This window comes from Hordeum vulgare, chromosome 3H (genome assembly GCF_904849725.1).
Source record: "Hordeum vulgare subsp. vulgare chromosome 3H, MorexV3_pseudomolecules_assembly, whole genome shotgun sequence".
Classification (NCBI taxonomy): Eukaryota; Viridiplantae; Streptophyta; class Magnoliopsida; order Poales; family Poaceae; genus Hordeum; species Hordeum vulgare.
This window is the reverse complement of record NC_058520.1, coordinates 174,055,392-174,082,847: the sequence shown is the minus strand read 5'-3', so window position 1 is coordinate 174,082,847 and position 27,456 is coordinate 174,055,392.

The following is a 27,456-nucleotide window of genomic DNA, read 5'->3' as shown; positions in this document are numbered from 1 at the left end:
AATTGATTTCGATGAAACTTTTGCACCTATCGCCAGACTTGAAGCTATTCGAATACTACTTGCTTATGCTAATCATCATAACATTACCTTATATCAAATGGATGTGAAAAGTGCATTCCTCAATGGTAAGCTTGAGGAAGAAGTATATGTTGCTCAGCCCCCAGGTTTTGAGGATCCAAAGAATCCAGACAAAGTCTTCAAACTAAAAAAGGCGCTTTATGGTCTCAACCAAGCCCCTTGGGCGTGGTACAATACATTTAAGGAATTCCTCATGAAGAAAGGCTTCAAACCTGGTTCACTCGATCCAACTCTTTTCACAAAATCCTATGATAATGAACTATTTGTGTGCCAGATATATGTCGATGACATCATATTTGGCTGTACTGACAAACGTTAAGGTGATGAATTTGCTTACATGACGAGTGAAGAATATCAGATGTCTATGACGGGGGAGCTGAAATTCTTCTTAGGTCTTCAAATTCATCAACAACGCAGTGGCATCTTCATATCACAGGAGAAATACTTCAAGGATGTTCCGAGGAAATTCGACATGTATGAATGCAAAGGCGCCAAGACTCCCATGCCTGCCAACGGCCACCTGTGCACTCACAAAAATGGTAAAGAATTCGATCAGCAGGTATATTGCTCAATGATTGTATCTTTACTGTGTTTATGTGCATCTAGGCCAGATATAATGCTTAGTGTTTGCATGTGTGCACGTTTTCAAGCAAAACCGAAGGAATCACACCATAAGGCTGTGAAGCACATTCTTCGATACTTAGCTCACACACCAACACTAGGATTATGGTACCCCAAGGGCTCAAATCTTCATCTTGTGGGATATTCTGATTCTGACTATGCTGGTGACCATGTGGATCGCAAGTCAACGTCTCACACTTGTCATTTCCTTTGAAGATCATTAGTCTATTGGTCCTCAAAGAAGCAGAACTACGTTTCTCTCTCTACTGCCAAAGCTGAGTACATTGCTGCTGGATCATGTTGTGCTCAATTGCTATGGATGAAGCAAACCCTCAAGGACTACGGCATCAACATGAAGAATGTGCCTCCCTACTGCGACAATGAGAGTGCAATCAAGATTGCATACAACCCAGTACAACACTCGAAGACTAAGCACATCCAGATTCATCATCATTTTCTTCAGGACCATGTCCTCAAGGGCAATATCATCATCGACCATCTGAAGATTGACGATCAACTAGCTGATATCTTCAGTAAGCCCTTGGATGAGAAAAGGTTTTGCAAGTTGTGGTGTGAGCTAAATATCTTAGAATCTTCAAATGTTTTGTAAAAACATGCACACATCCTAACACTTATGCAAAATTGATTACTTAGATGTGCAACACACAAAGAATTGATTTTCTTCAATAAATGAAGAATATCACTCTAAGTGTGAGGAAATTAATGAAGAATTTGGTTCTCAAGGCCCTAGGACAATTGTACACGGCGCCTGAAATCATCATTCTTATACGGTGGGTCACGCCACCACTCAACTTTGAAATTCCTCAAGTTGAATCTATTCAAAGTTGATTTTCCTCAAGTTGATTTTCTTCAAAGTTGATGTTCTTCAAATATGTTTTTCCTCAAAGTTGATTTTCTTCAAAACTGAAATTCATCAACCTGACGCTTTGTCACAAAATCCTCAAGTTAGTCAAAATCTTCAAAACACTTGATGATTTACATTTGCCTAGTCTTGATAACCCACAAGTATAGGGGGTCAATTGTAGCCTTTCTCGATAAGTAAGAGTGTCGAACCCAACGAGGAGCTAAAGGCAGGACAAATATTCCCTCAAGTTCTATCGACCACCGATACAACTCTACGCACACTTTACGTTCGCTTTACCTAGAACAAGTATGAAACTAGAAATACTTTGTAGGAGTGATAGGATAGCCTTGCAAGAAAGTAAAGAACACGTAAATAAAACAAGGGGCTAGTTAGAAAAAGAAACAAATACGTTAGTCTAACGAGTGTTGAAAAGTGGTGGTAGGAGTTGTGGAATTGTCCCTAAGCAATTGACTACGTTACTAGATTGATAGCAAGTATCATGTGGGAGAGGCCTCTGCTAGCATGTCATCCCTTACTTGGAATTCTATGCACTTATGATTGGAACAATTAGCAAGCATCCGCAACTACTAACATTCATTAAGGTAAAACCCAACCATAGCAATAAGATATATTGGTCCCCCTTCAATCCCATATGCATCAATTTCTATGCTAGGTTTGAAGCTTCTGTCACTCTAGCCTGCCAATACATAGTCCTATCAACATAAAACTAACTCTATGGTGTGATCCACGTGCGCGATCATATGATGGGAACCAAAGGACATCAACATAACCACAAGCAAATTAAACCAATCATAGCAATTCATCAATCACTGATAGGACAACGATAATCTACTCAGACATCATAGGATAGCAACACATCATTGGATAATAATATGTAGCATAAAGCACCATGTTCAAGTAGAGGGTACAACGGGTTGCGGGAGAGTGAACCGCTGAATATATATGGGGGAAGATGATGGAGATGTTGGTCAAGATGACGGAGGTGTTGGTGTAGATCGCCGTCACACGATATGTCCCGGGCGGCGTTCCGGCGCCGCCGGGAGAGAGGGGGAGAGAGTCGCCCTCCTTCTTATTCTTCCTTGACCTCCTCCCTAGATGGGAGAAGGGTTTCCCCTATGGTACATGGTCTCCATGGCGGCGGAGGGGCGGGAGCCCCTCCGAGATTGGATCTCTCTCTCTGTGTCCTTCTGTTTCCACGCTCCCAGATTCTGCGTTTCACCGTTTCTTAAATTCCCGGAGATCCGTAACTTCGATTGGGCTGAAGTTTTAACACGATTTTCTTCTGGATATTGTATTTCTTGCGGCGAAAGAAGGGCTCGAACCGCCTTAAGGAGTGGCCACAAGCCTGCCAGCCGCCGCCGTACCTCCTGGTGGCGGCTACAGGGCTTGTGGGCCCTCCGTGCATCGCCTCACATTGATTCTTCTTCCCAAAAATCATAAATATTCCAAAAAAAATCCCGGTAAGTTTTTATTACGTTTGGACTTCGTTTGGTATGGATATTCTGCGAAACAAAAAACATGCGACAAACATGAACTGGCACTGGGCACTGGATCAATATGTTAGTCCCAAAAATAGTATAAAAGGTTGCCAAAAGTATATGAAAGTTGTGGAATATTGGCATGAAACAATCAATAATTATAGATACGACGGAGACGTATCACCTAGTCATATATATATATATAGACTATGATTTCAAAGTCCTCAACAACATTCACTTATAGCTATTTCTTCAATTTGATATTTCATCTAAGTGAATGTGATCGGACCGTACTCCCCTCAATGCTTTACTCACCCAGTCTATTCAATTCTTCATATGCTTCTACTTGAAACTTTGTTCAAAATCCTCACTTCGTCCTTGTCAGCTGATGATTTTGCGACAAAATCCTCAAATCCTCAAAAATGATTTTTATATTGTTACACAGTAACTGAACCCCACTTCCCACGACCAGATAAGCACGATCTCCACCGCTTTAAACTCTGGCTGCACGTGTTAGGCGGAGACGAATAGGCAAGGGCAGTACTGTCCAAAAGAATCGGCCGGACAGTTTTCACCTGAGCTATAAATATGCCCTTGCCCCTTCGGTCAAAACTCTTCGTTCTCTCTCAACCTTCTCTCCGCCACAACAAAGACCTAGCGCCACCGCTAGAAGTTTCGTCGCCGGCGAGGAACAACTTCACTGCCTCGACCTCTCCATCGCCGAACTCACGCCGGAGCCGGAACATCTTCGTCTGCCGCCGCCGTAGCCGTCTTTCAATGATGGAGAACCTATCCTTGGAAGACGGAGGATCAATCTCATGTTGCAACACCACCACCATCATCACCAAAGGAAGACAACTGAGCATTGGTATGGGCAATCCCCTTGGCTTGTGCCAAGCTTGGGGGAGTTGCCCCGGTATCGTATCACCATCACATCTTTTGCCTTTACCTTTGTTTTAGTTTTCCTTTTCAGTTTTCTTTTTCTGTAGTAGTTTAAAAGTCTTAGTGTTTTAGTCTTGAGTTTTGCTTTGTGTCACCCCCGATGTATTCGAGCTCGTGAGCCATATAATAAAGAGTGTCTTAGTTGAAGGGCTTTGCCTCTTGCCATGATCAAAAGAGTGAGAATAGAACAAAAGCATGAAAGATCATGTAATGATATTATGGGAAGTGATGGCTTCACATATAAAAAGAATGAGGATTGGAACTTGTTGAGGGTAGGCAAACATAGACCTTGGGTTGGTAGAGTGACAAAAGCTTAAACCCTAGTTTATGCGTTGCTTCGTAAGGGGCTGATTTGGATCCACTAGTTTAATGCTATGGTTAGACTTTGTCTTAATTCTTCTTTCGTAGTTGCGGATGCTTGCGAGAGGGGTTAATCATAAGTGGGATGCTTGTCCAAGTAAGGGCAGTACCCAAGCGCTGGTCCACCCACATATCAAACTATCAAAGTAACGAACGCGAATCATATGAACATGATGAAAACTAGCATGACAGAAATTCCCATGTGTCCTCGGGAGCGTTTTTCCTCCTATAAGACTTTGTCCAGGCTTGTCCCTTGCTACAAAAGGGATTGGGCCACTTTGCTGCACCGTTGCTACTTTTTTTACTTGTTGCTTGCTACGAATCATCTCACCAGACAATCACTTGTTACCGACAATTTCAGTGCCTGCAGATTTTACCTTACTGAAAACCAATTGTCAGATCCTTCTGCTCCTCGTTGGGTTCGACACTCTTACTTATCGAAAGTACTATGATTGATCCCCTATACTTATGGGTCGTCAATACTCTTTTCTGGCACCGTTGCCGGGGAGTGAAGCGCCTTTGGTAAGTGGAACTTGGTAAGGAAACATTCATATAGTGTGCTGAAATTTATTGTCACTTGTCACTATGGATACTAATCCTTTGAGGGGCTTGTTCGGGGTATCTTCACCTTGAATGGAAGCACGAATGGTTGCTCCTCAACCTGCTGCACCTACTGAAAATATTTGCTTTGAATTTCCTTCGGGTATGCTTGAGAAACTGTTGGCTAATCCTTTTACAAGAGATGGAATATCACATCCAGACTTGCATCTAATCTATGTAGATGAAGTTTGTGGTTTATTTAAGCTTGCAGGTTTGCCCGAGGATGAGGTCAAGAAGAGGGTCTTTCCTTTATCTTTGAAGGATAAGGCGTTGACATGGTATAGGCTATGTGATGATACTAGATCATGGGACTACAATCGGTTGAAACTGGAATTTCATCAAAAGTTTTATCCTATGCATTTAGTACATCGTGATCGGAATTATATTTATATTTTTTCGCCTCATGACAGAGAAAGCATTGCTCAAGCTTGGGGGAGGCTTAAATCAATGTTATATTCATGCCCCAATCATGAGCTCTCGAGATAAATTATCATTCAGAACTTCTATGCTCGGCTTTCTCATGATGATCACACCATGCTTGACACTTCTTGTACCGATTCTTTTATGAAGAGAGATATTGACTTCAAATGGAATTTATTGGAGAGAATTAAACGCAACTCTGAAGATTGGGAGCTTGAAGAAGGTAAGGAGTCAGGTATGAATTTCACGTTTGATGGCGTTAAATCCTTTGTTGAGACAAATACCTTTAGTGATTTTAGCGCTAAGTATGACTTGACTCTGAGATAGTAGCTTTATTGTGTGAATCATTTGCTGCTCATATTGATCTCCGCAAAGAGAAGTGGTTTAAATATCCTCCTCCTTTAGAAGTCAATGTAGTTAAACCCACTCCAGTTGAAGAGATAGTCATTGCCTATAATGATCCTGTTGTTCCCAGTGCTTACATTGAGAAACCACCTTTCCCTGTTAGGATAAAGGATCATTCTGAAGCTTCAACTGTGATACGTAGAGGCTATATTAGAACACCTACAAACCCTGAGCAAATTAGAGTTGAACCTAGCATTGCTATTATCAAATATCTTCTGTCCAACAATGTTGAGGGACATAATATTCACTTCTGTGAAGATGCTGCTAGAATTGCTAAACCTCACGTTAGAGACAAACATAGGCCTGTTGTTGGCATGCGTGTGGTTTCTGTTAAGATAGGATATCATTTTTATCAGGGCTTATGTGACGTGGGTGCTAGTGTTAGTGCAATACCTCAATCCTTATATGATGAAATCAAAGATGAGATTGCACCTGTTGAGATAGAGCCCATTGATGTCACTATTCAACTCGCCAATAGAGATACTATCTGCCGTGTGGGAATTGTTAGGGATGTTGAAGTCTTGTGTGGTAAAACGAAGTATCCTGTTGATTCCCTCGTTCTTGCTACCGCAGAAGATAGCTTTTGTCCCATCATATTTGGTAGACCTTTTCTCAATACTGTCAATGCTCGTATTGATTGTGAGAAGCAAACTGTCACTGTTGGCTTTGAAGGTGTGTCACATGAGTTCAATTTCTCTAAGTTTGGTAGACAACCTCATGAAAAGGAGTTGCCTAGTAGGGATGAGACTATTGCCTTAGCCTCTATCGCCGTGCCTCCTACTGATCCCTTAGAGCAATACTTGCTTGAGCATGAAAATGATATGCATATGGATGAAAGGGATGAGATAGATAGAGTTGTCTTTGAACAATATCCTATCCTTAAGAATAATCTGCCTGTTGAACTGCTTGGGGATCCACCCCCACCAAAGGGTGATCCTGTGTTTGAGCTTAAAAAGTTGCCTGATACTCTTAAGTATGCCTATCTTGATGAAAATGAGATATATCCTGTCATTATTAGTGCTAGCCTCTCGGAGCATGAAGAAAAGAAGTTACTAAAAACTCTGAGGAAGCACCATGCTGCTATTGGATATACTCTTGATGATCTTAAGGGCATTAGTCCCACTCTATACCAGCACAAGATTAAAACTGATCCTGACTTCAAACCAGTTGCTGATCATCAAAGGAGATTGAATCCTAAGATGAAAGAGGTAGTAAGAAAAGAAATACTAAAGCTCCTGGAAGCAGGTATCATTTATCCTGTTGCTCACAGCAATTGGGTTAGTCCGGTGCATTGCATCCCTAAGAAGGGAGGCATTACCGTTGTCCCTAATGATAAGGATGAATTGATCCCACAGAAGATTATTACTGGCTATAGGATGGTGATCGATTTTAGGAAACTGAATAAAGCCACTAGGAAAGATCATTACCCTCTGCCTTTTATCGACCAAATGCTAGAAAGGCTGTCCAAACACACACACTTCTGCTTTCTAGATGAATATTCTGGTTTCTCCCAGATACCAGTTGCACAATCTGATCAGGAGAAAACCACTTTCACCTGCCCTTTCGGTACCTTTGCTTATAGACGTATGCCTTTTGGCTTATGTAAGGCACCTGCCACCTTTCAAAGATGCATGATGGCTATATTCTCTGACTTTTGTGAAAACATTGTTGAGGTTTTCATGGATGACTTATCCATTTACGGGTCTTCCTTTGATGATTGCCTCAGCTACCTTGATCGAGTCTTACAGAGATGTAAAGACACCAATCTTGTCTTGAATTGGGGGAAGTGCCACTTTATGGTTAATGTAGGCATCGACTCAGGACATAGAATTTCTAAAAGAGGTATTGAAGTCGATAAGGCTAAGGTTGATGCAATCAAGAAAATGCCATACCCCACAAATATCAAAGGGATAAGAAGTTTCCTTGGTCATGCTGGTTTCTATAGAAGGTTCATTAAAGACTTCTCTAAGATTTCTAGGCCTCTTACCAATGTCTTGCAAAAGGATATTCCTTTTGTCTTTGACGATGATTGTGAGGAAGCCTTCGAAATACTTAAGAGGGCTTTGATAACTGCACCCATTGTTCAACCACCTGATTGGAACTTACCTTTTGAGATCATGTGTGATGCTAGTGATTATGCTGTTGGTGCTGTTCTAGGGCAAAGAGTTGATAAGAAGTTGAATTTTATTCACTAAGCTAGTAAAACTCTAGATAGTGCCCAAAGAAACTATGCCACTACGAGAAGGAATTTTTAGCAGTCGTGTTTGCATGTGAAAAGTTCAGGTCTTACATAGTTGATTCCAAAGTCACTATTCACACTGATCACGCTGCTATTAAGTACCTCATGGAGAAGAAGGACGCTAAACCTAGACTTATCAGATGGGTTCTCTTGCTACAAGAATTTGATTTGCACGTTGTCGATAGAAAGGGTGCTGATAACCCAGTAGCAGATAACTTGTCTAGGCTGGAGAACGTTCTTGATGACCCACAACCTATTGATGATAGCTTTCCCGATGAGCAACTGAATGTCATCAATGCTTCACGTTGTGCACCGTGGTATGCTGATTATGCAAACTATATCGTTGCCAAATACATACCACCTAGTTTCACATACCACCAAAAGAAGAAATTCTTCTTTGACTTGAGACATTACTTTTAGGATTATCCTCACCTTTATAAGGAAGGAGTAGATGGTGTTATTAGACGTTGTGTACCTGAACATGAACAGGGACAGATCCTACAGAAGTGTCACTCCTAGGCCTATGGAGGACACCATGCGGGAGATAGAACTGCACACAAGGTACTGCAATCAGGTTTCTATTGGCCCACTCTCTTCAAGGATGCCCGTAAGTTTGTCTTGTCTTGTGACGAATGTCAAAGAATAGGTCATATTACCAAATGTCAGGAAATGCCTATGAACTATTCACTTGTCATTGAACCATTTGATGTCTGGGGCTTTGATTATATGGGGCCTTTTCCAAAATTGAATGGGTATACTCATATCCTTGTTGCTGTTGATTACGTCACTAAGTGGGTAGAAGCTATCCCCACTAGTAGTGCTGATCACAACACCTCTATCAAGATGCTGAAAGAAGTTATCTTACCTAGATGTGGAGTCCCTAGATATCTAATGACCGATGGTGGTTCACATTTCATTCATGGAGCTTTCCGTAAAACGCTTGCTAAGTACGATGTCAACCATAGAATTGCGTCTCCCTATCACCCTCAGTCCAGTGGTCAAGTAGAGCTAAGTAATAGAGAGATTAAACTGATTCTGCAAAAGATTGTGAACAGGTCTAGAAAGAATTGGTCTAAGAAGCTCGATGATGCACTGTGGGCTTATAGAACTGCCTATAAGAATCCCATGGGCATGTCTCCGTACAAAATGGTGTACGGTAAAGCATGTCATTTAGCTCTTAAGCTAGAACATAAAGCTTATTGGGCAATCAAAGAGCTCAACTTTGATTTCAAACTTGCCGGTGAGAAGAGGTTATTTGATATTAGCTCGCTTGATGAGTGGAGAACTCAGGCATATGAGAATGCCAAGCTGTTCAAAAAGAAGGTTAAGAGGTGGCATGATAAGAGGATACAAAAGCGTGAGTTCAATGTAGGTGATTATGTCTTGCTATATAACTCTCGTTTAAGATTCTTTGCAGGCAAGCTTCTCTCTAAATGGGAAGGTCCCTATGTTGTTGAGGAAGCGTATCGTTCCGATGCTATCAAGATCAACAACACGGAAGGTAATTGTCCGAGAGTGGTAAATGGGCAGAGAATCAAACACTATATCTCAGGTACTACCATAAATGTTGAAAGCAATATTATCAATACCATAACTCCGGAAGAATACCTAAGGGACATTAATCAGCTTGTTTCAGACTCTGAAAATGAGGAGGTATGTGATTCGGTAAGAAAACATAGTCCAAAACTTTTCCAGTAATTTTTTTCTCCGTTTTGGATTATTTAAAAAAATCCAAAAATTGGAAGTAGTACGGAAAGTGCGCGAGGAGGCGACAAGCCTGCACGGCGCGGGCCCACCCCCTGGCCGCACCGTGAGGGCTTGTGGCCACCTCGTGCGCCTCCCGGACTCTGTTTTCGTGCAGGGTACTCCTTCTGGTCTGGAAAAAATCATTATATATGCTCTCGTTTGGTCTAACCCCTGCATCACGCAGATTTCCTCTGTTTTTCGTTTCGAGCCTGTTTCTGTTGCAGATCTAGATCACTATGACTTCCCCAAAAGCTCCGAAGGACAAGATCTTCGAGAAGGTCATCAATCCCTACCTCACGGGAGTGCTGCAACACCCTAAATCTATCGAGATGTGTGAGGGGATGTTGCACATCCGTGATGCTGAGGGGCCTAAGAAGACCGGAAGCGTGGAGACGAGGCTCGAAGCAATGGAGCAACAAGTCTTCAAGTGCCAAGGGATGGTGGAGCATGGACTCAACGCCAACCACATGATGATCACAGAGTTCACCAACAAGCACATGATTGATGCCAATGACATTGGGAAGCACCTCTACAGGCTCTATGACAGGATTGATCAACTCCAGGCCCAGATCTATGACCTGCAGAACCAAAACTACGAGTATGAGTATAGATTTAAATCAATACGGATTTGTGGATTCCGGAGACTCGTTCATCTTTCCATGATGGAGCACCTATCCTTGGAAGACGGATGATCAAACTCATGTTGCAACAACACCACCATCACCAACAAAGGAAGACAACTGAGCATTGGTATGGGCAATCCCCTTGGCTTGTGCCAAGCTTGGGGGAGTTGCCCCGGTATCGTATCACCATCACATCTTTTTCCTTCACCTTTATTTTAGTTTTCCTTTTCAGTTTTCTTTTTCTGTAGTAGTTTAAAAGTCTTAGTGTTTTAATCTTGAGTTTTGCTTTGTGTCACCCCCGATGTATTCGAGCTCGTGAGCCATATAATAAAGAGTGTCTTAGTTGAAGGGCTTTGCCTCTTGCCATGATCAAAAGAGTGAGAATAGAACAAAAGCATGAAAGATCATGTAATGATCTTATGGGAAGTGATGGCTTTACATATAAAAAGAATGAGGATTGAAACTTGTTGAGGGTAGGCAAACGTAGACCTTGGTCATGGTCGCAATTAATAGGAAGTAATAAAGAAGGAGAGGTTCACATATAAATATATCATCTCTGACACCATCTGTGATTGTGAACACTCACTAAACTATTGCATGCCTAGGAGTAGATGTTGGACAAGGAAGACAACATAATGAATTGTGTTTGCTTGGCTGTGAACAATGTTATATGATTAGAGATCCCTTAGCATGTGACGATTGCTTCCACCTCATATTAGCCAAAACTCCTGCACCAAGTAGAGATACTACTTGTGCATCCATAAACCTTCAAACCAGTTTTGCCATGAGTGTCCACCATACCTACCTATGGATTGAATAAGATCCTTCAAGTAAGTTGTCATCGATGCAAGCAAAAAAAATTGCTCTCTAATATGTATGATCTATTAGTGTGTGGAAAATAAGCTTTATACCAACCTGTGATGAGGAAGACATAAAAGCGACAGACTGCATAATAAAGTTCTTTATCACAGGAGGCAATATAAAGTGACGTTCCTCCGCACTAAGAGGACATGCATCCAAACCTCAAAAGCGCATGACAACCTCTGCTTCCCTCTGCGAAGGGCCTATCTTGTACCTTTACTTTTTGCCCTTGAAAGAGTCATGGTGATCTTCACCAATTCCTTATTTCACCTTTATCTTGGCTAACGTCATATGCTTGGGAAGGATCTATATTCATATGTCAACTTGGAGGTAGGCATTCATGAATTATTATTGTTGACGTTGCCCTTGAGGTAAGCAGTTGGGAGGCAAAACTGTAAGCCCCTAACTTTCTCTGTGTCCAGCTGAAACTTTGATCTCATGAGTACCACGTGAGTTGTAGCAATTGTAGAGAACGAAAGAATGATTGAGTATGTGGATTTGCTTTACAAGTTCTTATTTGACTCTTTCCGATGTTGTGATAAATTTCAATTGCTTCAATGACTAAAGGCTATCGGTTGTTACTTCTCGGTAAGGTTCTTGATCCATGCTTTACTTTGTGAAGGAATTATAACTTTAGCATGAGAGATTATATGTTGGTATTGCTGTTCTGATCTTGATCATGATGCATGCATGTTCGTATCTTGTTTTGTCCACACCTCTCTCCCTAAACATGTGGGCATATTTATTGAGCTAGGCTTTCTCTTGAGGACAAGCGAGGTCTAAGCTTGGGGGAGTTGATACGTCCATTTTGCATCATGTTTTCATGTTGATATTTATCGCTTCTTTGGCTGTTATTTCACTTCACGGTACAATTCTTATGCCTTTTCTCCCTTATTTTTGCAAGGTTTACATGAAGAGGGAGAATGCCGGCGACTGGAATTCTGGCCTGAAAGTGGAGCAAAGTTGAGATACCTATTCTGCGCAACTCCAAACGCCATAAAAATCAACAAGGATTGTTTTCCTGATTTATCAAAAATACTAGGCCGAAGAAGTGCCAGAGGGGGGCGTGCAGGTGGCCACAAGCCTGCACGGCGCGACCACCCCCAGGTCGCGCCATGAGGGCTTGTGGGCAGCTTGCAGGCCCACTGGCCCCCCTCTTTTGCTATATGAAGGGTTTCATCAAGGAACAAATCAAGGAGGAGCTTTTTCGTGGATTCGCCGCCGCGACGAGGCGGAACTTGAGCAGAACCAATCTAGAGCTGCGGTAGGACGATCCTACCGGGGAAACTTCCCTCCCGGAGGGGGAAATCATCGCCATCGTCATCACCAACACTCCTCTCATCGGAGGGGACTCGTCACCATCAACATCTTCATCAGCACCATCTCATCTCCAAACCCTAGTTCATCACTTGTAACCAATCTCCGTCTCGCGACTCCGATTGGTACTTGTAAGGTTGCTAGTAGTGTTGATTACTCTTTGTAGGTTATGCTAGTTGGATTATTTGGTGGGAGAGTTTATGTTCAGATCCTTGATGCTACTCATTACCTCTCTGGTCATGAATATGATTATGCTTTGTGAGTAGTTACTTTGGTTCCTGAGGACATGGGATAAGTCATGCTAATAGTAGTCATGTGAATTTGGTATTCGTTCGATATTTTCATGTGTTGTATGTTGTTTTTCCTCTAGTGGTGTTATGTGAACGTCGACTACATAACACTTCACCATTATTTTGGGCCTAGAGGAAGGCATTGGGAAGTAGTAAGTAGATGATGGGTTGCTAGAGTGACAGAAGCTTAAACCCTAGTTTATGCGTTGCTTCGTAAGGGGCTGATTTGGATCCACTAGTTTAATGATATGGTTAGACTTTGTCTTAATTCTTCTTTCGTAGTTGAGGATGCTTGCGAGAGGGGTTAATCATAAGTGGGATGCTTGTCCAAGTAAGGGCAGTACCCAAGCGCCGGTCCACCCACATATCAAACTATCAAAGTAACAAACGCGAATCATATGAAATTCCCGTGTGTCCTCGGGAGCGTTTTTCCTCCTATAAGACTTTGTCCAGGCTTGTCCCTTGCTACAAAAGGGACTGGGCCACTTTGCTGCACCGTTGCTACTTTTGTTACTTGTTGCTTGCTACGAATCATCTCACCACACAATCACTTGTTACCGACAATTTCAGTGCGTGCAGATTTTACCTTGGTGAAAACCACTTGTCAGATCCTTCTACTCCTCGTTGGGTTCGACACTCTTACTTATCGAAAGGACTATGATTGATCCCCTATACTTGTGGGTCATCATGTCCCTCTCGATCTACTATTTTACCTTAGATTCGTGAAATCTGTTTTTCCTCAGTGTCTATCAGCCTCACACACTCTATTCCTCAGACACTTGATGAATTTCACTAAGCCACTAAAATTCTTCACGTGATTCCTCAATTGTGCAAATTTTCGAATCTGCACAACTCTGGAACCCAAGATCAGAGTGCTTAGACAAATTCCTCAATGCACTAGTCAAATTCCTCAACTTTTTTTTTCAATTTTTTCAAATCTGAGAACGCATATGACCTCTCCAAATTCCTTGCACCTATAATATGTTCACAGGTACAAAAAATGTCAGCTGATGAATCTCTAGGTTCTCATCAACTTAACTCATTTGCAGTGTTTCTTGAAAAAAATCTGCCTGTGTCATCAGAATCCTCAAGAGTTCAAATTCCTCAGCAAAAGCCTCAGCTGAAGAAAATGGAAGATGATAGAAAGCTGAAAGGCGGAAAGAAACTCGAACAGAACACTTCAATCGATATCCCTCACGATATATACCTTGACTATTGCACACCAAATGAGCAAGAACCAATGCCTAAGAGGAAAATCAGGCTCCCAAAGATAGAACACAGGTGGGCTAAGTGTTGGAAATATGCCCAAGAGGCAATAATAAAATGGTTATTATTATATTTCCTTGTTCATGATAATCGTCTATTGTTCATGCTATAACTGTATTAACAGGAAACAGTAATACATGTGTGAATAAATAGATCACAATGTGTCCCTAGCAAGCCTCTAGATTGGCTAGCTCATTGATCAATAGATGATCATGGTTTCCTAATCATGGACACTAGATGTCATTGATAATGGGATCACATCATTGGGAGAATGATGTGATGGACAAGACCCATTCCTAAGCATAGCACTAGATCGTATTGTTCGTATGCTAAAGCTTTTCTAATGTCAAGTGTCTTTTCCTTCGACCGTGAGATTGTGAAACTCCCGGATACCGTAGGAGTGCTTTGGGTGTATCAAATGTCACAACATAACTGGGTGACTATAAAGGTGCACTACGGGTATCTCCGAAAGTTTTTGTTGGGTTGGTACGAATTGAGATCGAGATTTGTCACTCCGTGTGACACAGAAGTATCTCTGGGCCCACTCGGTAGAACATCATCATAATGAGCTCAGTGTAACTAAGGAGTTAGTCACGGGATGATGTTATATGGAATGAGTAAAGATACTTACCGGTAACGAGATTGAACAAGGTATAGGTATACCGACGATCGAATCTCGGGCAAGTTCTATACCGGCAGACAAAGGGAATTGTATACGGGATTGATTGAATCCTTGACATCGTGGTTCATTCATTGAGATCATCGTGGAACATGTGGGAGCCACCATGGGTATCCAGATCCCGCTGATGGTTATTGGCCGGAGAGTCTCCCGGTCATGTCTGCATGATTCCCGAACCCGTAGTGTCTACACACTTAAGGTTCGATGATGCTAGGGTTATAGGGAATAGTTATACGAGGTTACCGAAGGTTGTTCGGAGTCCCGGATGGGATCCCGTACATCACGAGGAGCTCCGGAATGGTCTGGAGGTAAAGATTGATATATAGGATGGATGGGTTTGGACGCCGGAAATGTTTCGGGCACCACCGACAAAGTGCCGGGACCACCGGAAGGGTTCCGGAGGCCCACCGGGAGGGGCCACAAGCCCCGGAAGGCTACATGGGCCAAGTGCGGGAGGGAACCAGCCCCTAGGTGGGCTGGTGCGCCCCCCACAATCAGCCCAGGCGCACCAGAGAGGGAGGGAGGGGAAACCCTAGGCGCTGGTGGGCCTAAGGCCCACCTAGGGGGGCGCCACCCCCTCTCCTCCCTGACCGCCGCCCCCTCTCGCATGTAGGGCTGCCGCCCCCCCTCAAGGGGGAAACCCTAAAGGGGGCTCTAGCCCTCCCTCCCCCCTATATATAGTGGGGTTTTTGGCCTTTGGAGATACGGTTTTCCATCTCTCTCTCGGCGCAACCCTGCTCTTCTTCTTCCTCCTCTCCCACGGTGCTTGGCGAAGCCTTGCCGGGAGACCTCGTCTCTCTATCGACACCACGCCGTCGTGCTGCCAAAGATCTTCCCCAACCTCTCCCTCCTCCTTGCTGGATCAAGGTGCAGGAGACGTCACCGGGCTGCACGTGTGTTGAACGCGGAGGTGCCGTGGTTCGGCACTAGATCTGAATCACATCGTGATCTGAATCGCCGCGAGTACGACTCCATCAACAGCATTCTAGTAACGCTTCCGCTTAGTGATATTCAAAGGTATGAATATGCACTCACCCCTCTCTCGTTGCTGGTATCTCCATAGGAAGATCTGAATATGGCGTAGGAAAATTTTGAATTTATGCTACGTAACCCAACAGTGGCATCCGAGCCAGGTTTTCTACGCGTAGATTCTATGCATGAGTAGAACACAAAAGGTTGTGGGTGCTGATTTATCAATTGCTTGCCGCTACTAGTCTTGTTCTTTTCTGGCGGTATTGTGGGATGAAGCGGCCCGGACCGACCTTACACGTACGCTTACGTGAGACAGGTTCCACCGGCAGACATGCAAACCGTGCATAAAGGTGGCTAGCGGGTGTCTGTCTCTCCCACTCTAGTCGGATTGGATTTGATGAAAAGGGTCCTTATGAAGGGTAAATAGCTCTGGCATATCATTGTTGTGGCTGTTACGTAGGTAAGAAGGTGTTCTTGCTAGAAACTCAAATCAGCCACGTAGAACTTGCAGCAACAATTAGAGGACGTCTAACTTGTTTTTGCAGGGTTTGACATGTGATGTGATATGGCCAAAGTTGTGATGTTACATGTGTGATGTATGAGATGATCATGTTATTGTAATAGGATTCACGACTTGCATGTCGATGAGTATGACAACCGGCAGGAGCCATTTGTTTACTACTTTTACTTCATTGCTAACGGTTAGCTATAGTAGTAGTGGTAGTAGTAGTTGGCATGACGACTTCATGAAGACACGATGATGGGGATTATGATGATGGAGATGATGGTGCCACACCGGTGACAATGATGATCATGCGATGCCTGAAGATGGAGATCGAAAGAGCAAAGATGATAATGGCCATATCATGTCACTATATGATTGCATGTGATGTTATCATGTTTTTCATCTTATTGCTTAGAACGACGGTAGCATAATAAGATGATCCGTCATAAAAATTTCGAGAACGTATTCCCCTAAGTGTGGACCTTTGCGAAGGATCGTTGTCTCGAAGTACCACGTGATGATCGGGTGTGATAGATTCTAACATTCGAATACAACGAGTGTAAGCCAGATTTACACACGCGAAACACTTAGGTTGCCTCGACGAGCTTAGCATGTACAGACATGACCTCTAATACAAGAGACCTAAAGGTCGAACATGAGTCGTATGGTTGAATATGATCAGCATGAAGTTGCTCACCATGAGGACTAGTCCGTCTCACGTGATGATCAGACACGGGTTAGTCAACATGGATCATGTTTCACTTAGATGACTAGAGGGATGTCGATTTAAGTGGGAGTTCATACTTAATTTGATTAAATGAACTTAGTCTAAAAGTTGTCTTTACAAATATTGTAGATCCAACGGCCAACGCACCTGTCAACCTCAATTTCAACGCATTCCTAGAGAAAAACAAGCTGAAAGATGACGACAGCAACTATGCGGACTGGGTCCGCAACTTGAAGCTCATCCTCGAAGCAGCTAAAAAGGCTTATGTCCTTAATGCGCCGCAAGGTGACCCTCTTGCTCCTGCAACGGCCCAGGACATTCAGAACGTCTGGCAGACGCGGAGTGATGACTACTCTCTGGTTAGGTGTGGCATGTTATACAGTTTGGAAACGGGGCTCCAAAGTCGTTTTGAGCAACACAGAGCATATGAGATGTTCGAGGAGCTGAAACTAGTTTTTCAAGCTCATGCCCGTGTCGAGAGATATGAAGTCTCCGACAAGTTCTTTAGCTGTAAGATGGAGGAGAACAGTTCTGTCAGTGAGCATATACTTAGAATGTCTAGGTTACACGGTCGTGTGACTTCGCTTGGAGTTGAACTTCCGGATGACGCTGTAATTGACAGAATCCTCCAGTCTCTCCCACCAAGCTATAAAGGTTTTGCGCTGAACTACAACATGCAAGGGATGGAGAAGACCATTCCCGAGTTGTACTCGATGCTGAAGTCTGTAGAAGTAGATATCAAGAAAGAGCATGAAGTGTTGATGGTCAATAAGACCACCAGTTTCAAGAAAGGCAAGGGTAAGAAGAACTTCAAGAAAGACGGCAAAGTCGTTGTCGCGCCCGGTAAGCCATATACCAGGATGAAGAAAAAGAATGGACCCAAGCCTGATGTTGAGTGCTTCTATTGCAGGGGAAAGAGTCACTGGAAGCGGAATTGCCCCAAGTACTTAGCGGATAAGAAGGCCGGCAACATTAAAGGTATATATGATATATATGTTATTGATGTGTACCTTACCAGCGCTCGTAGTAGCTCCTGGGTATTTGATACCGGTGCTGTTGCCCACATTTGCAACTCAAAGCAGGAACTGTGGAATAAGCGGAGACTAGCCAAGGACGAGGTGACGATGCGCGTCGAGAATGGCTCCAAGGTTGATGTGATCGCCGTCGGCACACTGCCTCTACATCTACCATCGGGATTAGTTTTAGACCTTAATAATTGTTATTTAGTACCAGCTTTGAGCATGAATATTGTATCAGGGTCTTGCTTTATGTGAGACGGCTACTCATTTAAGTCAGAGAATAATGGTTGTTCTATTTATATGAGTGATATGTTTTATGGTCATGCTCCGCTGGTGAATGGTTTATTCTTGATGAATCTCGATCGTGATGTTACACATATTCATAGTGTGAGTACCAAAAAATGTAAAGTTGATAATGATAGTCTCACATACTTGTGGCACTGCCGCCTTGGTCAAATCGGTGTTAAGCGCATGAAGAAGCTCCATACTGATGGACTATTAGAGTCTCTTGACTTTGAATCATTCGACACATGCGAACCGTGCCTCATGTGCAAGATTACTAAGACTCCATTCTCAGGAATAATGGAGAGAGCAACCGACTTATTGGAAACAATACATACTGATGTGTGTGATCCAATGAACGTTGAAGCTCGCGGTGGCTATCGTTATGTTCTCACCCTCACCGATGATTTGAGTAGGTATGGGTATATCTACTTGATGGAGCACAAATCTGAAATATTTGAAAAGTTCAAGGAATTTCAGAATGAGGCTGAGAATCAACGTGACAGAAAAATAAAGTGTCTACGATCTGATCTTGGAGGAGAATATTTGAGTCACGAGTTTGGCACACACCTAAGGAAGTGTGGAATTGTTTCACAACTGACGCCGCCTGGCACACCGCAACGTAACGGAGTGTTTGAACATCGTAATCGCACTTTATTAGATATGGTATGATCTATGATGTCTCTTACCGAATTACCGCTATCATTTTTGGGGATACGCATTGGAAACTACATCATTCACTTTAAATAGGGCACCCTCTAAATCCGTTGAGACGACAACGTATGAACTATGGTTTGGCAAGAAACCTAAGCCGTCATTTCTAAAAGTTTGGGGCTGCGATGCTTATGTGAAGAAACTTCAACCAGAAAAGCTCGAACCCAAAGAGGAGAAATGCGTATTCATAGGATACCCTAAGGAAACTATTGGGTATACCTTCTATCTTAGATCCGAAGGTAAAACCTTTGTTGCCAAGAACAGATCCTTTCTAGAGAAAGGGTTTCTCTCGAAAGAAGTAAGTGGGAGGAAAGCAGAACTTGATGAGGTAATTACATCCCATCTTGAACTTGAGAGTAGCGCAGCGCGGGAAATTGTTCCTGTGGCGCCTACGCCAACTGAAGAGGAAGTTAATGATGATGATCATGAAGCTTTGGATCAAGTTGCTACTGAACTGCGAAGGTCCACAAGGGTACGCTCCGCACCAGAGTGGTTTGGCAACCCTGTGATGGAAATTATGTTGTTAGACAACGGTGAACCTTCGAACTACGAAGAAGCAATGGCGGGCCCGGATTCCAACAAATGGCTTGAGGCTATGAAATCCGAGATAGGATCCATGTATGAGAAAAAGTATGGGCTTTGGTGGACTTGCCCGATGATTGGCGAGCCATAGAAAATAAATGGATCTTCAAGAAGAAGACTGACGCAAATGGTAATGTGACCGTTTACAAAGCTCGACTTGACGCAAAGGGTTTTTGACAAATTCAAGGAGTTGACTATGACGAGACTTTCTCTCATGTAGCGAAGCTGAAGTCAGTCCGAATCATGTTAGCAATTGCTGCTTTTCATGATTATGAAATTTGGCAAATGGACATCAAAACAACGTTCCTTAACGGGTATCTTAAGGAAGAGTTGTATATGATGCAACCAGAAGGTTTTATCGAACCTAAGAATGCTAACAAGGTATGCAAGCTCCAGCACTGCATCTATGGGCTGGTGCAAGCATCTCGGAGTTGGAACATCCGCTTTAATGAGGTGATTAAAGCGTTTGGGTTCATACAGGTTTATGGAGAAGCCTGTCTGTACAAGAAAGTGAGTGGGAGCTCCGTAGCTTTCCTCATACTATATGTGGATGACATATTATTGATGGGGAATAATATAGAGTTGTTGGAGAGCATAAAGGCCTATTTGAACAAGAGTGTTTCAATGAAGTTCCTTGGAGAAGCTGCATACATATTAGGCATCAAGATCTATAGAGATAGATCGAGACGCCGCATAGGTCTTTCGCAAAGTACATACCTTGACAAGATATTGAAGAAGTTCAATATGGAAAAATCAAAGAAGGGGTTCTTGCCAGTTTTGCAAGGCATGAGATTGAGTAAGGCTCAGTCACCGACCACTGCAGCAGATAGAGAGAAGATGAGTACTGTCCCATACGCTTTAGCCGTAGGCTCTCTAATGTATGCCATGCTGTGTACCAGACCTGATATAAACCTTTCCATAAGTTTGGTAGGGAGGTACCAAAGTGATCCCGGTATGGAACACTGGACAACGGTCAAGAATATCCTTAAGTACCTGAAGAGGACTAAGGAGATGTCTCTCGTTTATGGAGGTGACGAAGATCTCGTCGTAGAGGGTTACGTCGATGCTAGCTTCGACATAGATCCGGATGACTCTAAGTCACAGACCGGATACGTGTATATTTTGAATGGCGGGGCGGTGAGCCGGTGCGGCAGCAAGCAAGAAGTCATGGCAGCATCTACATGTGAAGCGGAGTACATAGCTGCTTCAGAAGCGTCTCACGAAGGAATTTAGATGAAGGAGCTCATCATCGACCTTGGAGTGGTCCCAAGCACGTCGGGTCCGATGACACTCTTCTGTGATAACACTGGGGCCATTGCCATAGCCAAGGAGCCCAGGTTTCACCGGAAGACCAAACACATCAAACGCCGCTACAACTCCATCTAGGACCATGTCTAGAGTGGAGTAATAGATATTTGTAAAGTGCACACGGATCTGAATATTGCAGACCCGTTGACTAAACCTCTTCCTCGAGCAAAACATGATCAACACCACAATGCTATGGGTGTTTGATACATCACAATGTAACTAGATTATTGACTCTAGTGCAAGTGGGAGACTGTTGGTAATATGCCCTAGAGGCAATAATAAAATGGTTATTATCATATTTCCTTGTTCATGATAATCGTCTATTGTTCATGCTAAAATTGTATTAACAGGAAATAGTAATACACATGTGTAAATAAATAGATCACAATGTGTCCCTAGCAAGCCTCTAGATTGGCTAGCTCGTTGATCAATAGATGATCATGGATTCCTGATCATGGACATTGGATGTCATTGATAACGAGATCACATCATTGGGAGCATGATGTGATGGACAAGACCCATTCCTAAGCATAGCACTAGATCGTATTGTTCGTATGCTAAAGCTTTTCTAATGTCAAGTGTCTTTTCCTTCGACCGTGAGATTGTGCAACTCCCGGATACCGTAGGAGTGCTTTGGGTGTATCAAACGTCACAACGTAACTGGGTGACTATAAAGGTGCACTACGGGTATCTCCGAAAGTGTCTCTTGGGTTGGTACGAATCGAGATCGGGATTTGTCACTCCGTGTGATGGAGAGGTATCTCTAGGCCCACTCGGTAGAACATCATCATAATGAGCTCAGTGTGACTAAGGAGTTAGTCATGGTATGATGTGCTACAGAACGAGTAAAGAGACTTACCAGTAACGAGATTGAACAAGGTATAGGTATACACAGACAAAGGGAATTGTATACGGGATTGATTGAATCCTTTACATCGTGGTTCATTCGATGAGATCATTGTGGAACATGTGGGAGCCACCATGGGTATCCAGATCCCGCTGATGGTTATTGGCCGGAGAGTGTCTCGGTCATGTCTGCATGATTCCCGAACCCGTACGGTCTACACACTTAAGGTTTGATGACGCTAGGGTTATAGGGAATAGTTATACAAGGTTACCGAAGGTTGTTCGAAGTCCCGGATGAGATCCCGGACGTCATGAGGAGCTCCGGAATGGTCCGGAGGTAATTTATATATAGGATGGATGGGTTTGGATGCCAGAAATGTTTCGGGCACCACCGGCAAAGTGCCGGGACCACCGGAAGGGTTCCGGAGGCCCACCGGGAGGAGCCACAAGCCCCGGAAGGCTACATGGGCCAAGTGCGGGAGGGAACCAGCCCCTAGGTGGGATGGTCTGCCCCCCACACTCAGCCTAGGCACACCAGAGAGGGAGGGAAGGGAAACCCTAGGCGCTGGTGGGCCTAAGGCCCACCTAGGGGTGCGCCACCCCCCTCTCCTCCCTGGCCGCCGCCCGCCTCTCCCATGTAGGGCTGCCGCCCCCTCTCAAGGGGGAAACCCTAAAGGGGGCGCCACCCCTCCCTTCCCCCTATATATAGTGGGGCGTTTGGCCTTTGGAGATACGGTATTGCATCTCTCTCTCGGCGCAGCCCTGCTCTTCTTTTTCCTCCTCTCCCACGGTGCTTGGTGAAGCCCTGCCGGGAGACCTCGTCTCTCCATCGACACCACGCCGTCGTGCTGCCGGAGATCTTCCCCAACCTCTCCCTCCTCCTTGCTGGATCAAGGTGCGGGAGTCGTCACCGGGCTGCACGTGTGTTGAACGCGGAGGTGCCATGGTTCGACACTAGATCAGAATCACACCGCGATCTGAATCGCCGCGAGTACGACTTCATCAACCGCGTTCTAGTAACGCTTCTGCTTAGCGATGTTCAAAGGTATGAAGATGCACTCACCCCTCTCTCGTTGATGGTATCTCCATAGGAAGATCTGAATATGGCATAGGAAAATTTTGAATTTATGCTACGTAACCCAACACTAAGGAGTGGAAGGAATACCGCTTCGTCACGCCAAAGTACGCGAAGAAATTCGCCCTTAAGCCACCTGGCAAAAGGCCTCCTCTCGAGGATCACCTAGTTGCACATCCTTCAAGCCTCAAGACTATTGATGATTTTCCTGAGGAAAAAGACAAACACTTGTCAAAGATTCAGAAGAAAGCAGAAGCTCCAGTGAGGAAATTCAATGAAGAATCTGCTGCTGCTACTGCAGCCACCTCCTCTTCTACTGAAGCTTCAGGGACGACTATTACTCAAGTGAAGCCTGTGCCATAGAAACCAAAGGCTTCAAAGCCTAAAGAGCGATTGCTTCAGAAGGCTGCGCCTGCGCGTGCACCAAAACCCTCAACAACCACACATGCATCAAAGCCTGCTCCCAAGCAGATTGTCAAGCATCAACCAACTCACTCCAGTTCCTCAGTGCCTTCTGCCATAAGTTCAGAGACAAAATCTTCACCTACCCCTCTGAAGACTAAAATGACTGCTGGAAGATGCATCAGACCCAGCCCAAGCAGAGTCATCAAAGTCCCCTCTGCATCAGAAGGAAGTGATGAATATGATGATGAAACACTTCAAGCCATCATCAGAAACAAGCAGGAACACGTCGCTCAAGCTTCAGGCAGCGCCATTCCTCTTGACATGGACCCAAAGGTCTCGCTGTACTACATCAATGTCTGGTATGATGATCCTAACACACCCGTTGATGACTTGAAACTTCCCCCGGGTATCAGCCATATGGTGGCCACATTCATCAATGAGGCCAAATGGAAGGAGACGCAAGCCAAACAAGCAAAGGATGCCAAGCTGAAGAAGGAGAAATTCCTCAGACAAAATCTCCTCAATCTGACGCATGATGTTCTTGTGTCAACCCAGGCAGAACTAAAGACTTTTACAGACAAGTATACAAAACTATCTGATCGTCAAAGTCTCAAGACGAATTTCATCAAGTTTGCAACCAATGCAGTTGATGAATACAACAAGAAGGCTGCACCTCCAGCAAAACCACAGCAGCCTGAGCAGTCTGAGCCCAGCTATTCTGTTCATCTCACAGAGGAAGATGAAGAAGAAGCAACCCCTACTGAGGAAATACCTCAAGAAAGTCGTGCTGATGCACCGGTTATTGAGGAAATAGCTAAGGACATTCCAGCTCATGAATATGTGCCAGCTGATGAATCTGTTCCAGCTGAAGAAAATGCTTGACTTGATGAAACTGCCAGGACTGATACTGCACCAGCTCCTGAAGAGAAAATTTCTTCACCTAAGTCCTCAAAGGTGAAGAAAATGGTTCCGTCTGCATCATACGTGAAGAAAACCAAGGCTGCCGAGAAAGAAGGAAAGAAGAGAAAAGCTTCTTTAACTCCAAAATCATCAGAGGCCAAGCGTCAAAAGAATCTTGATGAAAATGCTCCATTGGATGCTGTGCCTCTGAAGATAGCTCCATCATATACTATGGCCCCTTTCAGAATTTACTGTGTCATTCCTGAAGAAGATGAGGAGATCCCTGTTGATGAGGAAATGAAGAAAGCTGATTCTGACGAAACCATGGATGAGAAAATTCAAATTGATGACATTCCTTTGTCCTTCGTTCCTCACAAGACGCCTGAGGAAACTGCACAAGGATCAACTGCAATAGCTGAAGATTTTGCCTCCTCCTCCAAGAAAATTCCTCAAGCTGAGGAAAACTGAGAAGAAAATCCTCAGCCCGAGGAAAATCCTCATCCTAAGGAAAACCCTTAACCTAAAGAAAATCCTCAACTGGAGGTTCAGGCTGAAGAAAATCCTCAGCCTGAGGTACAGGCTGAAGAAAATGCTCCTGCACCCAAGACTGAAACTGCTATTGTGGTGGTCAACACTGAGACCACAATGATAGTATGTCCTCAAGAGAAGCAGCATAATCTTCAGCCTATGCAAAATCAGCCTTTTTCAAAGAGGCCAAAGTTCCAGAAGGAGGCGTTCTATGAAGAACGCATGTATTTCATCGGCGGCAATCCTTATGACAAGCTTCGCATCAGGCACAGGAAGTTTTGGACAAGGACACATCTCAACTATTATGCATCTGTGCTCTGTGCCACAAACAAAATATTTCAGCACATGCATATTCCTCATGTTGAGTTGGAAGAAATTCCTTGCTTCACTCCAGTCCTCAACGTTCTTCATGAAGCCGGACTGCTGCCACTTTGCACTGATATCTATGATTGGAATAACGACATCATTCTTCAATTCTATGCAACTTTGCACATCTTTGGAGATCCAACAGATATCAACACTTGGGTGCTGGACTGGATGACGCAACACACACACTACAAGGCCCCTGCGAATGAGCTGCTGCGAGTACTTCCGGTTTCAATTCCCTCAGAACATGTTGTGAAGATGTATGATGAACGGGAGTTTCCCAATAAGCTGATGGAAGTCCTCATGAAGCCTTTGGCCAAGGATCAACTACCAAGAATGACTTTTCTGGTTCAAGACTTGAAGTATGAACCCAGGACTGTCTACAAGATTCTGTGCAGTGTCATTGCTCCAATCAAGGGCCATGATGATGAAGAAGATGTTGTAGGCATCATGAAGAATATCCTCTTCAACATCATCCATGGTATCCCCATAAACCTTCACGACTTCTTCCGGAGGACTCTGGCTGACAATGCAATGTCACCCTTCGACCTGAAGATTTACGCTCCATGGATCATGAGATTCATCAGACGCAGGTCAGGCATCAACTATCATGCTGATTTCAACAATCACATTGGATATATGCCTCCTATCATAGTCAACCAGAAGACTTTTGAGCCTGTTGAAGGAAAAGGCAAATCAGTCATCGATGAAGGTAGTCGGCCCCTTGATGGCCAGTTTCGTGAACCAGATGCATATTCTTCATGGGATGATACTGAAACTCAGGAGCCGCCGAGCCCAGTTGCACCAAGGGTGATGACTAACCGAGAACTACTACTCAGTCTTCATCAGAAGGTCGATCAGAATCACAAATGGGTAAAACGTCAATTCAACGCCATTGTGAAAACCCTCAACGAGACCCAGAATGCAGTGAAGAAAAATCACTACTATCTTCATGAGGTTTTTGGTCGCACCTAGGCCACTTTGGCTCATTTGAAGACACAAGAAGAACTTGACGAATTGGAATTCACTCGGGGCTTCGACTGGTCGTGGCCTCTGATACGTCTCTAACGTATCTAATTTTTTGATGGTTCCATGCTATTATCTTGTCAACTTTGGATGTTTTATATGCATGAATATGCTATTTTATATCTTTTTTGGGACTAATCTATTAACTTAGTGCCAAGTGCGAGTTTCTGTTTTTTTCCGTGTTTTTGACCTCTTTCAGAGAAGAATATTAAACTGAGTCCAAACGGAATAAAACCTGCGGGATGATTTTTTCCATAACACAAGATACGCAGGGGACTTGAGAACCAAGACAAAAGACCTCGGGGGAGGTCACAAGCCCCCTAGCCATGGCTTGGGGGGGCGCCTAGCAGGCTTGTGGGCCCCACGTGGCTCCTTTGCCCTACTTCTTTCGCCTATAAATTCTCTAAAAATCCAGAACCACCAGAGGGAGCCACGAAAATACTTTTTCGCCGCCGCAAGCTTCTGTCTCTGCAAGATCCCATCTGGGGACCATTCTGGTGCCCTGCCGGAGGGGGATTCGGACACGGAGGGATTCTTCATCAACAACAATTGCCTCTCCGATGATGCGTGAGTAGTTCACCATAGACCTTCGGGGTCCATAGCTAGTAGCTAAATGGCTTGTTCTCTCTCTTGGATCTTCAATACAAAGTTCTCCATGATCTTCATGGAGATCTATCTGATGTAACTTTCTTTTGCGGTGTGTTTGTCGAGATCTGATGAATTGTGGATTTATGACTAGATTATCTATAAATATTATTTGAGTCTCCTCTGATCTCTTATATGCATGATTTCGTATCCTTGTAATTCTCTTCGTGTTGTGGGTTTCATTTGGTCAACTTGATCTATAATTCTTGCAATGGGAGAAGTGCTTGGTTTTGGGTTCATACTGTGCAGTGTCCTCACCTAGTGACAGAAGGGGTATCGAGGCACGCATCAAGTTGTTGCCATCAAGGGTAAAAAGATGGGGTTTATATCTATTGCATGAATCTATCCCTCTACGTCATGTCATCTTGCTTAAGGTGTTGCTCTGTTTGTTATGAACTCAATATACTAGATGCATGCTGGATAGCGGTCGATGTGTGGAGTCATAGTAGTAAATGCAGAAAGTATCAGTCTACTTGTCTCGGACGTGATGCCTATATGTATGATCATTGCCTTAGATTTCATCATGACTTTGCGCAATTTTATCTATTGCTCGACAGTAATTCGTTCACCCACCATAATACTTGCTATGATGAGAGAAGCCTCTAGTGAACACTATGGCCCCCGGGTCTATTTCATCTCATATTTTCAGATCCACAAATTTACTTTGTTGCACTTTTCACCTTCAGATCTCACCTTGCAAATAATCTCGAAGGGATTGACAACCCCTTTATAGCGTTGGGTGCAA